The 15,929-nt window shown below is 36.8% G+C and overlaps 1 protein-coding gene across 9 annotated transcripts in view; it reads left to right on the top strand.

Annotated features, from left to right (window-relative positions):
* HUWE1 (HECT, UBA and WWE domain containing E3 ubiquitin protein ligase 1) overlaps positions 1 to 15,929 on the top strand; it is a 166,729-nt gene that overhangs the window by 2,567 nt on the left and 148,233 nt on the right. For 7 of the 9 annotated variants that reach the window (XM_090264628.1, XM_090264634.1, XM_090264633.1 and 4 more), the window contains one exon: positions 3,454 to 3,590. The gene's annotated coding sequence lies outside the window, so the exon portion shown is untranslated. Of the gene's footprint in view, positions 1 to 26; positions 240 to 314; positions 413 to 3,453; positions 3,591 to 15,929 lie in introns of those variants that run through there. The other 2 variants (XM_090264629.1, XM_090264631.1) reach the window with 2 other exon arrangements.

The following is a 15,929-nucleotide window of genomic DNA, read 5'->3' on the forward strand; positions in this document are numbered from 1 at the left end:
GTTGAGAAGAGAGCCGTACTTCGGTTTTGGTGGGAGGAGGGGTCTGAGAAGGGCTGGGCTCTGGCTTTTCCCGTCCGGTAGAGGTTCTCGCGGGATCGCGCAGAGGCAGCCGCGGTTCGACTACGGACTGCAGCAGTCTTGGAGGCGACGGCAGCGTCTTCGGCTCGTGCTGTTCTTAGCTGATGAGTTCTCGCGGGAGTGGGGTTACGTCCTCGTTGGATCCGTTGGCGGTGGTGGAGGTAGCTTGGGGGTGGGGGGGTAGTGACTAGGGTCGGTCCGCTTGCTTGTTAAGATGGCGGCGGAAGCTGATGTCTGTCCGGCCAGGACCCGAGATTGAGGTGTTGGCTGTCTGCATTTATGACGCCTCTCAGGTACCCGACGTTATGGAGGTGACGATTGACGGAACGCAGAGGTACTGATAAACCGAACCTGGGGCGCAGACCACCCTGTCTGTAGTCGGATGAGGCGACACCATTTCCCGGGCCTCAGCCGCGTGTGGGCCCGCCTTTGCCCCACCAGTCAGTCAACGCCTCCGTTGTCGCCGCTGCAGTGGGCGGGTTGGGAAGGGTAGGGGTGGGAGTCCTGGAGTTCGTGGGCTGTGGGGTTGAGGGTTAGATTAGGCAGTGAGGGAGAGGACTAACCTACAACGACCGGTTCCTTCCTCCACTACCTTTTTGCTGCTGGCTCGTCTCCGTTCTCTGTCCCGGTGGCCGCCCAAATCAGTCACCTAGTTTTTCTTGAGGTGGACTCTACGTCCCCAACTCCCGTAGCCTCTGATTTAAGGGGTCAGGCTTTTTGCTTCTGACATACTACTCCCACTTCTCCCCTAATTCTGTGGTCTGAATCTTCTTGATCTACGTGGATATTTGAGAGGGAGGCAAATCTTTTCTGTGTCATCTCTTGCCCAGTCCTAAGGAAGAGCTTAGCCCAAGTTTCCTATCCCGTCCGCTTTCTCTCTTCCATTGGTTCTCTTGACGCAGGTGTTGAATAGAATCTTTCCCTTCATTTACTACATGGTAGCCTTAAATTTCGTCAGGTCTTCACGCTTTATGACCCTGATCGAATCATAGAGTACCAGTTTTTCTAACTCTGCATGCTGTTCAACCACTCAGGCAGAACAGTGAATGGGTTGGTGGTCGGATGATTGCAGTCTTAGTGCCCTCTTCATTCTAGGGGCCATTAGTCTCCTTCCTCATAACAGCCCCCCCCCCAAAAAAAAACCCTGAAAAAGCTGTAGAGGATAACTCTCTGGTAAACCAAATATTTGTCTTTCTATACCCCACAAACCTCTTCCATCCCTCGCACAAACTTGGGAACTGCCCCTTTTCCCTGCCTTGCGCAGGTCCTGTGACCCTTTGGTCTGTGGAACTCTATCTTTGCTTCTAACCACCTCTTACATGTTATTCACTTCTTAATCCTTGTCTTCCTATACTCTTTGTTACTTATCTTTTAAGATATTTTCTCGGTTATTCTTAGCTATTTTTTTCCCCCCAGGATCTGAATTCCCTAGAAAGAAGATACTTTACTGTCAGACTCCACTATATTCCTCCTCCCCCATGTGCTGCAAATTAAAATAGCTTTGATAGATTATCTCCTGCCTCTCAATCACCGCCATGTTCTACTTTTTTCCTGCCCCTCATTTCAGCATTACTATTGGCAGTTAATTTCTTTTTTAGATTGCATGTTCAACATAATTTTATCCCTAATGTTGCCTAAACTGGGGAGACACCATGTACTTTGGGTTCATGTTAACTTTGTGACCTTGGGAAAATTACTTTTCAGATACTCTGTTTTTTCATCTGGATAATGAGGATAGTAGCTCTTGTAGTTGCTACAATTAGATATTTTGTAACGTGCCTGGCTTATAGCAGGCACACAGTAAATTGTGGTTACCTTTTCTTGGTGTAAGAATACATTGTCAGATGCATCTGTGTCATGTGGTAGTTTATGGCCTAGGAAAGAAAAGATTTTGTTCCTTAAACTGTAAATTTTTCGTGCCAGCCTTATCATTTTTGTATTCTTTTTCCTTTTCATAGTGGTTCCCAAAGTTTGGATGTGATTCCCACCTGTGTTAACCATCTAGTCAAGGGATGTTAGTGCAAAATCATTATCTGGGAATAACCACCAGCCATAATAATGTTCCTCTTGAATACACCCCCGGGGTGTTCTGTCTTTTAGAAGGGGTGCCTCATCCCTTGCCTCTTCCCACCTACTCCTTCAAAGGTAGTCTGTCCTGTCATTCATCCTAAGTGAGATTTGATGCCATTCTTTTCATAGTGATAAAGGGAACTTTTTCCTGCTAGTTTTCAAGTATTCATAGTGCTTTTCCCCTACCTTCTTTGTTTGGTCCCTTAGATCAGTGTAGGGATCTGCTATTTGGTCTTGCTTGGGCAGGATAATTTCTATCTGAGAGAGTTTAGAACGGTTGTTTGGGATACCAGGCTTCTTTTCCAAAGGGAGTTACTGCCAGTTCTTTTAATATATTATCTTCTGTTATTCTTTTGACATCATATGTTTTCTGACATTCTAAGTAGAAGTGACTGGGTTCTATATGGAGGTAGTTTTCTTACTGTTATATTTTGATTAGACCAATATTAAAGCGAGTGCTTTTTTTCTGTTTGTCTTGGTGGGTGATGGGGTTTGAAATAGGAATATGATGGTGAAAAGTCTACCTAGGGTTACAGATTTACCATGGGTAACCATTCCAGTAATTAATTGCATATGGACAGTAGTTTTGAGCTTTAGGGCTTATTTAATTTGAAGTACTTTGGAGGTGACAGAATTTTCCTTTTTTTCATTGAAGGTTAGGGGGATCACTTTGTTTTGAGATATTGCTTTGGTGTTCTTTACAATGGGTCAGCAATGATCAGAACTTAACTGAATTTTAATTTGACTCTTGTCATTTAGAATTAGAACAAATCTGGGAATGACAATCTAGGTGTGACCTAAAAGGTTTAATTCTAGGTATATCTCTGAGAAGAGCAGAAGGAGTAGAAATACCAGTTAAAAACTTTGTCTAAGGTTCAGTGACAAAGTTCAACTTGAGTTTCTAGGGTGTTTATATTTGTCTCCCAGCATGGCCAAAATGAATATATAAAGGTGAAGATTTTTTTATAGATGCAAATTTTTTTTCACCAAAAATAAATTTAACACTGCCATGGTATCAAATTTATAGTGAGGATAAAAATTGTTTATAGAATAATCACTATCCCCTGTAATTTTATTTGTGCTGAGAACTGAGTTGAGTTTTCAGGGAGTGTTGTCAGATTAGAATTGTTTTAGCTGTTCTTTCTGAATTCTTTTCTCTGCTCAAAGCAGGTCTTGAAAAATGTAAATTGCTATGTGAGGGCTATTGCTTAAGAAATAATAACTATGATTATGTTGGAACATTGATAGTTAACTCCCCTACACCCTAATAAATGTTTGTGTATCCCCCCCACCTTTTTTTTGTAGGTACTTCAGTTGTCTGACCTGAGTGTGTTAGCACTCCAGAGGAACCAGCAGACCAACTTGTTCAGGAAGGTTCAGAAAACTGTTGGAGCAGTGTTGGTATTTTCCACCAGGATGAGTATGATTGGCTGTGATTTTAGGTTAGTTTTTCTAAATCTTTGTGGGTAGTATTTGCACTTCACTTCCTGGAATGGAGATGTTGGGGGGAGGGGTGTGTTTCCATTCTGTGATTGAGTTACTCTGGCTTGTAACATTGATTTGAAGTGGCACTAGTTGGTTCTTGTGTTTAAGTGGAGCTTATTACTGAATTAAACTGTGTGAATGGAATGAATTCTGTCTGTACATAATTGTTTAATTCACCTTAAGCATCATTCAAAAAAATAAAATTGCAAGATATGTCTAACCAGTTCTGTTTTAAAGAGCTAGGGAAAGTTTCAAACATACACAAATTGGGTGGTATAATGATTCCTCCTGCATATCTATCACCAGCTTTTAACATTTACTAACTTGTAGTCATTCTATTTCATCTATAGTTCTACCCACTGCCCCCCACCCCCACTATTTTGAAATAAACCCCTGTGGTCATACTTGTATTTGCAGATATTTGTATCTCTAAAAGATAAGGACTCTATAGACATAACCTAAAAAAACTTATAACTCAAAAAAATAAATGCTTTTTAAAAATACCAAATATGAAGCTAGTGTTCAAATTTTACAGTTTGAATTAGGATCCAAAGGAAGTCCATTTATCACAAAGGATTGATATATCCCCTAAATCTATCATAATCTGCAGATTCTCTCCCTTTTGTTTTTTTCTTCTGATTTGTTGAAAACGTCCTATAGTTTTCCCCACATTGGTGATTATATCTCAGTAGTGGTATCTAAACTAACCTGTTCTTGCTAAGCTAAAGACCCTGGAGGACCCCATTATAATGGAACAATGGCAGTAATCTCCTGTATCCCAGTTGGAGTTGATACTGCTGGCCTAGGCACTATCCCAAAATAACTAGTCATGGATTCTTTTTTCTGTGGCAGAGTCTGATTTAATTGATACCTGACTTCAGTTCCATGTCTTGGCCCTGCTTACTGCTCCACATGAAAAGTAGGCCTCCTTGTGGAAGAAGCTAATGTTTCCTAGATAATGACCTGATTGTGCCTTTGGGGTTTTTCATCATGGTTTCAATTTCCTTAGGTGGTTTAGTTATTTTTATACTATGTCATAATGCTGCTTTTTATTCTTTTGATGTTGGTATCTCAGCTACTCTGACCCATAACTTCTAAGCTAATGAGATTTAGTGATGAGTTCCTCTGGCTGTGATATACTTTTTGAAATGGCAAAACTAAACAGTTTTTGAGAGCTTCCCCTTACATCCTTATTTTCAGCTGTTCTACACAACTGTAGTTTTTCTGTTGTTATTTTTAATTTTATTTCTTCTGGAAATGATGCCTTCCCCCTCCCCCAGCATAAAGTCCTTTAAACTGTTTGTTTCTTCCCTTGTGTAGCATTGGCCGTCCTGGGATCTACTGTATGTCTTCTCTATAGTCAAAACCTGAGAATGAACGTTGGACATAGACTCCAGCCAGCCTTTGACTTAAGCATAAATGGGGGCAGAGCAAGGCCGTTTGTGTATACCTATAAAATGAAGGTGATCCCAAGTTGAGGGGGTACAGAGGGTATAGATAGAGGTCATGAATGAAAGTTTTTGAGGTATTAGATGAAATATTATTGTGAATCCAGTGCTATGGATCATGAGTTCAGATTTTTTGGTTCTTTGTTCATTAGTGGAGAAATCAGATCACTAGTTGAAAATAGGCTAAGTATTAAGTGATTTCTTGGGAAATACAGTGAAGTCCATTAATTGGATATGGTGATTAGATATTTACCCTATTCTGAGTTTTCTGTAGTTAGGAAGTTTGAACAGGTCGCTTCTAATCCTGAGTTTGTGAAACTAGGATAACTAGGTTTTTGGGACAGAGTTTGGCACATAGTAGGCATTTTATTTGAATTGTTTCCAGAGTTCTTAACATCTACAAATTTACATTGGAAATGCTGTTGGGGTTTTTTTTTTTTTTTTCTTTTGTGTCCTTTAAACCATGGGTTCAAAGTATTATTGAAATGCCAAACTTGGTTGCTCTGAAAATATGTGCTCTTTACACTTCATGTTACCTCCTGCAGTGAGATTAAGATGTTAAAATCTGATGTGTAGCTGTAACCATATTAGGCCTCTACAGTGATCTCATCATCTGTAAGGTTGATAGTCACAAGCACTTGGGGTTCTGAGTGTTTTGCTGTATTGTTCTCTGACACGTTTTCTCAATGACTGGTTACCAGATGTTTATATGTTAATGTCAGGGATAATGTCAACTCTGAAGATTCTTTGGAAGCCCTCTCATTTGATGTGTCATAGGGGTTGAGTCGCTAAAACTTGATGTACTTGTTGACCAGCTTGGCTGTCTGCTTATAGCAATGCTTTTAGATAGCAAAGGAGTGGCTCTCTATGAGTAAAGCAACTATAAATTTTGTTTGGGCTGTTAACCTGAGCATTTTAAACTTTTAGTTTCCTAAAGATGTTTTTAACCATTTGGTTTTTAAAATTACAGTGGTAACATGGATGGATCCCAGAGTGTGATTTTACAGAAAGTTGTCATTTCTTTTAGCTTCTTATGAATGTATCATTAAATGGAGATTGATATTGTAGATCGATTCAGTCTGTATTGCTGGTTGGATTAGATGAATGCGAAAATTCTTTTTCAACCTTGAGATTCTGATTGTGTAATCTTAGATGTTGAGAAAAAAGTAATTTTTCCTTTTCAATAATCTTTAAATAGTAACTAAAAGGAACTAGGAGTAGGGAGATGCAAATGATCGAATGATCTTTTAGTGTAATCATTTAGATTTTAAATGCCATGAATTTATGTACCATCTTTAGCATAACCTCGGTTTTAAATCCTTATAATTAGATACCAGAGATAATTGCTCTGGAAGTACTTGGGTATTTGTATTTGGTGGCTCCTTATATTTTGGAATACTTTTGGAAGATTGCTTTAATGCTTTCATTATTTGCTGCTGTTATTTTCTTACTTGCCCGTCTTTATAGTGAGACATATATCTCCTGGTCTTTGCTTTTTTGTTTTTTACTTCCACTACTAATTCTGTATTATTTTGCTGATTGACTTTTTATAGGTGGAAGTACTTTTCAGCACCTTTCTGCACAGTCATTAGGAACACTGGAGTCAGACTCCCTTGGTTCAAATTCTGACTTCATTTCTTACCAGTTATGTCATCTTGTGCAAATTATTTAACTTTGTGCCACAGTTCTTAATCTGTAAAATGGTAGTAATAACTGTTACCTACCTCATAGAGTTTTGGAAAAGGTTAGCTGAGTCAATGCATATAAAATGCTTAGAACAGTCGTTCTGAAACTTGAGATAACATCGGAATCACTTAGAGGGCTTGCTAAAACAGATTGCTGGGCTCTACCCCCAGATTTTCTGATTCTGTAAGTCGGGTGGGGTGGCAGCAGAAGGTGGGGGCTGAGAATTTGCATTTCCAGCTATTTCCCAGGAGATGCTGTTGATGATCAGGGGAACCACTGGAATAGAACAATGTATGGCACAGGGTGTTAACATTTTTTTTCCTGAACTACTTTCTCAGTTCCTGAGTAAAAATACTTGACTTTTCAATGCTATTTAGTACCGCCTTTATCTAGAATCAGTTTTGAAATCTTTTGTTAAAAAGGTTTCCCACAAATGACAGTCAGGTGAGTATCAGTAATATCACCTGGGAATTTGCCAGAAATTCAGGTTCTTGGGTTCCATCCTGTCTGTATTTTAAAAGTGTGTCTTGGTTTAACTGGGGTGTCTTAGACTTTTCAACAGCTTTACTGAGATATAATTTGCGTACCATACAATTCACCCTTCTAAAATATACATTGGATTTTAGCTGTTCACAGTTGTACAACCATTACCACATCAATTTTAGAACATTTTCATCACCCCTCAAAGAAACTCAGTATCCATTAGTAGTCATATCCCTTCTCTCTCCCAACCCCCAGTGCTTGGCAACTACTAATCTACTATATGTCTCTATAGATTTGTCTTTTCTGGGCATTTCATACAAGTGGAATCATGCTGTATGTAAGCAGCTTTCAAGTGATTAAAATGCTTTGCTTTTATTGCAGAAAATAGAATACAGATATGGAAAACCTCCCCAAAACCGATTTATAGTTTAATAAATTATTTTATGGCAAACGCTTTTGTAACTGCTACCCAAATCAAGAAATAAAACTCTGCCTGTCACCCTAGAAGTCCTTCCATGTGCCCATCCCAGTCCTCCCTCAGCATCCTCCCTCCCTTAGAAACTATCTGCTATTCTGACTTTATTGTAATCAGTTCTTTGCTATCTATTATGGTTTTATTACCCAAGTGTGCATCCCTAGATAGTCTGGTTTATTTTGTCCATCTTTTAAAATTTTATTTGTCTTTTAAATAGCCATAGCTTACTTTTTTTTTCTTTTGCTTTACTTTTCCCTATACTATATCTGTTGAAGAGCTCAGGCCCTTTGATCTGTAGTTTCCCAAAGACGAGTTTTTCTGGTTGCATACTCAGTACAGTTCAGCATGTTCCTCTGTCTTCTGTACTTTTTGCAGATTGACAGCTGGATCCAGAGGCTTTATAAATTCAGGTTCATTCCCTTTGGCAAGAATATTGGCAGTGTGGTGTTCATTCACAATATTCATCAGGTTGTAGTGATGTTGTGAATTTTTTTTGTATATTAACAGCCATTGCTGTCCAAAGCCTAGATCTGTGTCAAAATGATGACGTTCTAACTCCATAATTTTCTTTTCATATATTAGCTGGGATAATTTTATAAGGTTACTCAGTGATATAATTTATATAAGAAGGGCAGGAAAATGCTTGACTTCTAAATTTTTCTGGTCACTTACTGGTTCTGTCACTTTGGGAAAGTAACCTAACCTATCAGTTGCCTCTTGTGGGGAAAATACCTTATTCATTGGGGCTGCTGGGATTAAATGAGAAAATTTAAGGTGTTAGTACACTAGAGGTAGTCAGTAGATAATAATTTCTTTAACATACTATTTTACTTAAAGCCTCCAACAGCTCAGAGATGGGCAGTTAATGGTGGTGAAGTGATGGCCAGTTAACAAAGCGTGTCTTGACCCATTAGGTCTCTGTTGGGGTTATCAGTGGTGGGAAGGAAGGGGGTTTCTTCTTTGGTCATTTGGGGACTAAGACTCTGGCCAGTATAAATGAATGTTCCACTAGAGTAGTGTTTTCACTTTGTCAAACCTCAGGAGTCACATTCATACCCTATGAAGGGTCTTACCCAGTTCTGTGGTGATGTGTACTGCATTGGTTGTCATGATCTCCTTCCATCTAGACAGCCCCCTATTGTTCAAGTTTGTTCTGTTCAGGGTTCTGCTGTAACCTTAGTAACCCATAATGAATATTCCCAGTTGTCACTGGCATCTCCACTATTCGCATACTTGACTGGCACCTATATAGCAGGTTAGAAAAGAGGTAAATATTATTCTTTTAAATATATATTATCTAAACAGTACAGTACTGGACACATCGTAAGTGCTTAATAAATTGGAAACCATTTTTTATTAATAGTCTTATCTTTTTCCCTCTCAGGTCTTACCTCTCTTTATTCAGTTCAGCAAGTAGTTACTGAGTGTTTTTAATACTATGAGCTAATAACATAAAATCAATGAGAGTTGGTCTCTACCTCTGAAAAAGTTTATAGTCCAACTAAGGACTGAGATCATGTTTAAAGTTCCTTAGCCTTTTCCTTTGTGTTATCATTTCTTCCTCTGCTTTGTCCATGTATAATGTAACCTATTGTTCCTCTTAAGTTCTCCTTAGCTCTATATCCCTCCCCAGCCTTTGAGACTGCTGATAGGTGAGAAAGCCAGCAATTGTCCTCTGTGAATAAAGGGTAATAACAAGAAAAACCTTTGGGCCAAGATTAGATTTCAAAGTGGTACTTGTGGTTGACACTACAATATCAGTTTATGTCTTTAGATGCACCTATTCCTGGTCTCCAGCTTCTGTGTCCTATTGTTTTAACTGTCTTCCTTCTACCTTCTCTGTTCCCCTCTACCTCCGCGCCCCAGATGTTTGCTACATAAATATAGAAGCTCCTACACCCCGTTTGTGATCTATCAAGTATGTAAAGAGACAGCTGTACTTCATATAAACTAGAATTTGAGTGAGCCTAGGGTTTAACACTGAATTTGCATTCTCATCTCTAAAATGGTAATCGAAAAGCCTACTTCATAGGCTGTTGTGAGCATTAAAGTAAAATTATGTATTTTTAAATGTTTAAATTATAGAGTGCCCTACAAAGCTAAAGCCATTGTAATTTATGTAAAATAAATTGTTAATAGCTGTTTTACTTGGGGCAAATTACTTCATCACAAGCCTATTTCCTTATCCTTTAAATGGGGGTGATGGTAACTTATTCACTCAATAAGTACTTGAGGGCATATTCTGTACTGCCAGTTACTGGGAATACAAAAAGATAAGCAACTGGAGAATGGAGGGCAGCATGGTCTACTATGGGAGGGAGACTTGTAAACCACACTCAAAGGGATCAGTACAGTAACATGAGTGAACAAAATGTGCTACAGCAGTTTAGAGGAGGGCATCAGAGAATGTCACATAGTAATTTTGTTAGTGTTAAACAAAATACATGAAAAATACATCATGGATGAAAAAGTGCTATACAAAGGAAATTAGTTAAATATATCCCAAATGAAGTAAGTGTATTCTAAATGTCTCAACCATTGTTTCATTTCCTCACAAGACTTGTACTGTAGACGTGTTTACTTCTTTGAGCTAGATTTTATGAACTCCTGAAGGGTGTTATGTACTCCAGTAGTAGAGTACCCTGAAACTAATACCTTTTAATCTAAAAGGATTATTTTTATTCACTTTATCATCATTTTTTAGTTTCTGTTACTGAGTTAGTTTGGGAAAAACTAGAAAATGTGTTCTTGTTTTGGGGAAAGATTCCTACTCCTATAGCATATTCAGTCACCATTAACATTTTGGTTGGTGTATTCTCATCCTAATTGTAAGAGTAACATTTAGAAAATTTTGGACATGCTTTTCCCAGAAGAGGAACTGAAAATGTCTAAGAACAAGAAAAGATACTCAAACTAAACATTAGAAATGCAAATTAAAAAGAGATCTCTTTTAACCATAGATTGGCAGAAAAAAAAATAGAAATATCAAGGCCTGGTAGAAATATAGGGAAGAATCTGGTCTTAGAATAATGCCCACAAGTGGTAAAAATTAATACTGCTATTTTGGAGATAATTTTGGCAAGTTGCAAGATAGTATAGTTTATATGATGCTATTTGTATGGTTTTTTTTAAAAAAAAAACTGGGGTGAACTGATATATTTTTGGGGAGGAGTGGTCAAGAGGAACGTGGGCTTGTTCTGCAGTGTTTGCATGTCTGTTTCAAAAATTTTAAATATACTGAAGAGTATAGAGAATAACAGAATAAAAACTCTTCCTATCCCCTCCCCTAATTGATCATTTCTTAACACTTATTTTTGTCTGAAGTCTTTTAGGGAGGGGATAATAGGTAAAGGGGAAATACTTTTTAGTAATACTTTAACCCAGTGTTCCCTTCCTCTCTGCAATCATTACCGTGAACTGCTTGGATTTTTATACTGTGAGAATGGTATAAATTACTCATGTAAGTAGAAATTTAAAAACTATGTGATGTCCACACAACAATCTGTTCTCTTGTGTAATATTAAATTTGCATACTACTTCAGAGTTCATAAAATTATTTAATAAGAATACTTTGGGAATGAGACTTCAGTCATTTGTTCACTCTTGTAAGTCTTGTTTGAAAACACTTTCTTGACTTTATTTTTAAATAATATTCTTAATGATTATAGAAGTATACATTGCTTATTATTGAAAAATACAGATAAGTACAGAAATCTGAAATTATCATTCAGAGATGAATACTATTAACATGTTGGTATACAGTATGTTCTTCCAAGGCTTTTTCTTTACGCCTGTATAAACATATTTTTAAAAATAATTTTTTAAATTAATTCATTACCTTCCAACTTTTTATTATGAAAATTTTCAAACAAAGATGCTGAAGGAATAGCACAGGAGCATTTGTATATCATCAGCTGTATCCAACAATTGTTAAGAATTCTCCATATTTGATTTATATGTGTATTTAACTTTTCTGAAGCATGTAAAGTAAGAAGATACTTCATCCTAAAATCCTTCAGCATGCGTGTTTTAGGAATAAGGGCCTATAAAACCACAATACTATTATCACACCTAAGGAATTTATTCTTTTTCTTAATATTATCTAATATCCAGTCCATATTCAAACTTTCTCATATTTCCCCAAATTGTCTTTTTTTAGCTGTTTCTGCAAGCCAATACAGAAATGGTATTTTTAAATTTGCTTTTCCCTTTTAATATTTTGACCCCTGTTCTCTGTCATAATGTATACTTCTATAATGCTTTTAATGGCTGCATTATATTCTATTGTGTGCATGGTTTATAACTTGTTAACTAATTAATTCCCTGTGTTCAAACCTTTTAAGTCCTAGTTTTCTTTATCTTAACAATGCTTCCTAGCACTCAGTAGACATTTGGTAAGTAAGTGTTGAATAAAAGAAAGAAGCAGAGCAACATTCTAACAGAGAAATCTTTGTAATATCCATGTTTATTTCCTTAATAAATTTCTAGGTTACCTAGTCCAGTTTCTACTGTGTTAAAGATAAATCTTTTCTTAAAACTGAACTTAACACTTTCTGAATGTGCCAGCAGGTGTCATCCATGGAAGTCTAGAATAAGTGGTCCCTTTTAAAATAAAAAAGTCCCCCCAAATGGGGAAAATTTAAGGGAATAGAAAAGTAAATGATCGAGTCAAAAATCCAAAGAAAGCTCAGTTTCTTCACCCTTTTGACTATGGTTATTACTTTTCACATGAGGCCAATTTGGAGCTTTTTGATGGGACAATTTGATTTGGCTCTGTTTTCGTGCATGTTTATAGATGCCATAAGCCTGTAAATGGGACTGAATTTCCTCCTTATAAAACTTTCAAATTAAAATATTAGAACATATAACTCCATCTTATTAGTGTTTATATGGCATCCCCAAAGCATGACCTTACTATAATGTATCATTCCCTTTTTTGGAGCCTTGGAAGTACAATTCATTATGGGTTATTTAAATTTTTGATAGGTACTGAAGGCTGTATGTAGTATTGAATTTTCCTTCCTACCAGCAGTGTTTGTGGGTGCCCTTTTCTCCACCTGTATCTGTTAAGACAAGATATTGTTGATGCTTTTCATTTTAACCAGTCTGTGAGAAATAGCGTGTCTTTGCTTTGATTAGCATTTTTGTAATTACTAGTGAGGATGAGCAAATGTTTATATCTTCTGCAAAATGCAGCTTCATGCCCTCTTGGTTTTCAGTCAGATTCTTTGACTTGTATATTAGAAATACTAAACTTTTCTTTATCCTATTGCAAATATTTTCTTTTTATGGTTTGAGATTTTTATGTCATCAAATCTGCCCCTTTTTTCTTTCCTTTATAGTTTCTAGATTGTGTATCTTGCTTGCAAGATCTTTGCCAAGATTACAAGAATAGTTTCTTACATTATCTTCTAATACTTTTATAGTTAGCATTTTATGTTTGAGTAATGGTGTGAAGTAGGCATGTGCTTTTATTTTCATCCAGATGGTTAACCAAAAGTTCCTATTTTTCATCTTGGGAAAACTTAATTTGATCTTTCAAAATGTACTCAGCTTAAAAGTGAATTATTTGGAAAAGTGTAGTTTGTTTTTAAAAAAGTTGGAATTTGTGCCAGGTAGAAAACTGGCTTGGTTGCTTTTGGCTCTTTAATTTTGAGAATAATTCAGATTGGTTGTATTTAATACATAACACTTACCTTGAACTGAAGGCAAAGTATTAAGAGACAGTGTTTCAAGGGATCGTAGTAATTATATTCCCATTTTGTGTTTGTTTCAGGCCCAGATTGTCCTCAGCTCACAAAGTCAATTAGTGGCAGGGAACTAGACTACCTTTGCAAACTGTTCTTTCATTTTAAGCTAACACTTCTCATGTTAAAGATATAAATGTTTTAAAGCAGCTTATGTTTACATTGTTTGGTTATTTAAAAAACATTGGTGCCCTAACCATTGTGCCTCAGTTGGTTGGGCTTGGTTTTGCAAAGTGAAAGTCATCAGGCAGGGCACATGCCTGGGTTGTGGATTGGGTCCCTGGTTGGGGCTCAGAGGCAACCTACTGATGTTTCTCTCCCTCTCTTTCTCCCTCCCTTCCCTTCTCTAAAAATAAATAAAATATTTAGAGAAAAAACATTGGAAATGATATGTGACAGACTGTGTGTGGTACTGTTAAATTTATTCAAACAGAGCCAGTTATGTCTATATGTTGGGACATGATCTTTTTTCTAAATGCTTTGTTTTAAAGCTTTTTTCATCAATGAACTAATTTTATTCTTGTAAGAAACCTTTGAGGTTGGAATTATTTTTATCACACTGAAAGGAACTTGCTGTCATGTTAATAATTGATATAAATAACTTGTTCTTTTAAACCGTATAAAAGAATCTTTGTCTCTGTTCCTTCCAAATTCATTTGAACCAGCTCAAAATAATTGAGATACAGTATTCCCTCACTTATCTCGGGTATTACGTTCTAGACCCCCCTGTGATAGGTGAAAATCCGTTAAGTAGGAACTTTACATTTATTTTAGTATTTATATGTATATATTTCAAGGCTGTATAAACCCTTCCCACACACTTATAAATCCGTTAAGTAGGAACTTTACATTTATTTTAGTATTTATATGTATATATTTCAAGGCTGTATAAACCCTTCCCACACACTTATAAACCGTTCCTACTCCCTTATTAACCTTTTCCATACTTTTATAAACACTACTTATGTCTCAAACATATTCTACACTCTTAAACCTACGTAGCTTTAATGAAATCCCGCGATATACAGGACCACTAAATCCCACGATATAGCAAAAAATCCGCGATAAATAATTAAATATAATATTTTTTAAAATCCCGCAATACAGTGAGTCCGCAATTAATGAACCGCGATATAGAGAGGGACTACTGTACACTTAAAATCTTTGATTGTTAAGTGGTGTGACCCAACTAAACATTATTTAGTAGACTATTTATAACTAACTTGAGAATGAGACCTGGAGCATCATCCAAGTTTAACTTTTCAGTTTTTGTCAGTACTTAAGGCTAAGTCTGGAGATTAGTATGCTCTTTATGTTCTCCTTCATATGCGGATAACATGTAGAAGGATTGAAAAGACCAGCTCTTTTTTGCTTTTGAGTGTGTGTGTGTGTGTGAGAGAGAGAGAGAGGGAGAGAGGGAGAGAGAAAGAGAGAGAGAGAGTAAGATCATAAGATTGCTGCCCTTAGATAAATCTGCGGCTAAAAGAAATGTAACAAATAATAGTATGGCTTACTCTTTGCCAAGCCCAATTCTTTGGATAGACTGCGTTGTTTATTTTATAGAGGTTTACTCACTCAGAGTGGTACAGTAACTTGTCTGAAGTCATACAGCTAGTGAATAGAATTTAAGCCCAGTTCTTTTGGACTCCCAGGCCTTTCCGTTATGCTGTTGTCTTCTGCTTCATTTTGACTTTCTTCCAGTAGTATTTCTCAGTCTGTGTCTTTAAATTTAAAAAAAAAATCAGTGCAAATAGTAACAATAAATACATTACTAAGGTCTTTCCTCCTCTCCATATAGTTACAGTATATCTTTTGTCAGAATATTTTAAGGCATTTAAAACCTAGCTTTTATTTAGAAATATACCTAATCTAGCTTTCCTATAGAAGGTTTGTGTCTTTTCTACCTTTCTTCAGGATACAGGACTTAAGAGGATTTTTTTTAAATCCAGAAATACAGAATTCCTTCTTACACATAGGAGGTTTAATCTTTAAGATGCTGCATATTTCTTTGAAAACTTGGGGGCTATGACAGAATTGGAGCTAAATAGTGCAAAAGGGTTGGATTTTTTTTTTTTCATTGGTTTCCTGTACTGTATTGTATTTGACAGCCTATCATGTGGCTTTAGGGGAAATACCATACACCTGTGTTTCATAAATGAAAGTGTAAACATTGTATTGGCTAGGCAGACAGTGTCTTAGAGAGCTTTTTGTGGGGTGATGGTTCCTAATGTTTTTCAAGTCATAGGTCTCTTAAGAAGCCAATGAAAGCTATCAGTTATCTTCCCAGAAAATAACAGCATGTGCAAAGATTTTTTCATAGAATTTCAGGAATTTTGTGCTGATCCTTCAATATAGGACAAGAAGAAATCTAAAGATTTTTTCCACATGTCATTAAGAGGCTGTCTAAATTGCTGTGTTGTTTGTCTTATATTTTCTAGTATATTAGACTAAAGCTCT

This window comes from Furipterus horrens, unplaced genomic scaffold (assembly GCF_987537825.1).
Source record: "Furipterus horrens unplaced genomic scaffold, mFurHor1.1.pri manual_scaffold_17, whole genome shotgun sequence".
In the NCBI taxonomy this organism is placed as follows: Eukaryota; Metazoa; Chordata; class Mammalia; order Chiroptera; family Furipteridae; genus Furipterus; species Furipterus horrens.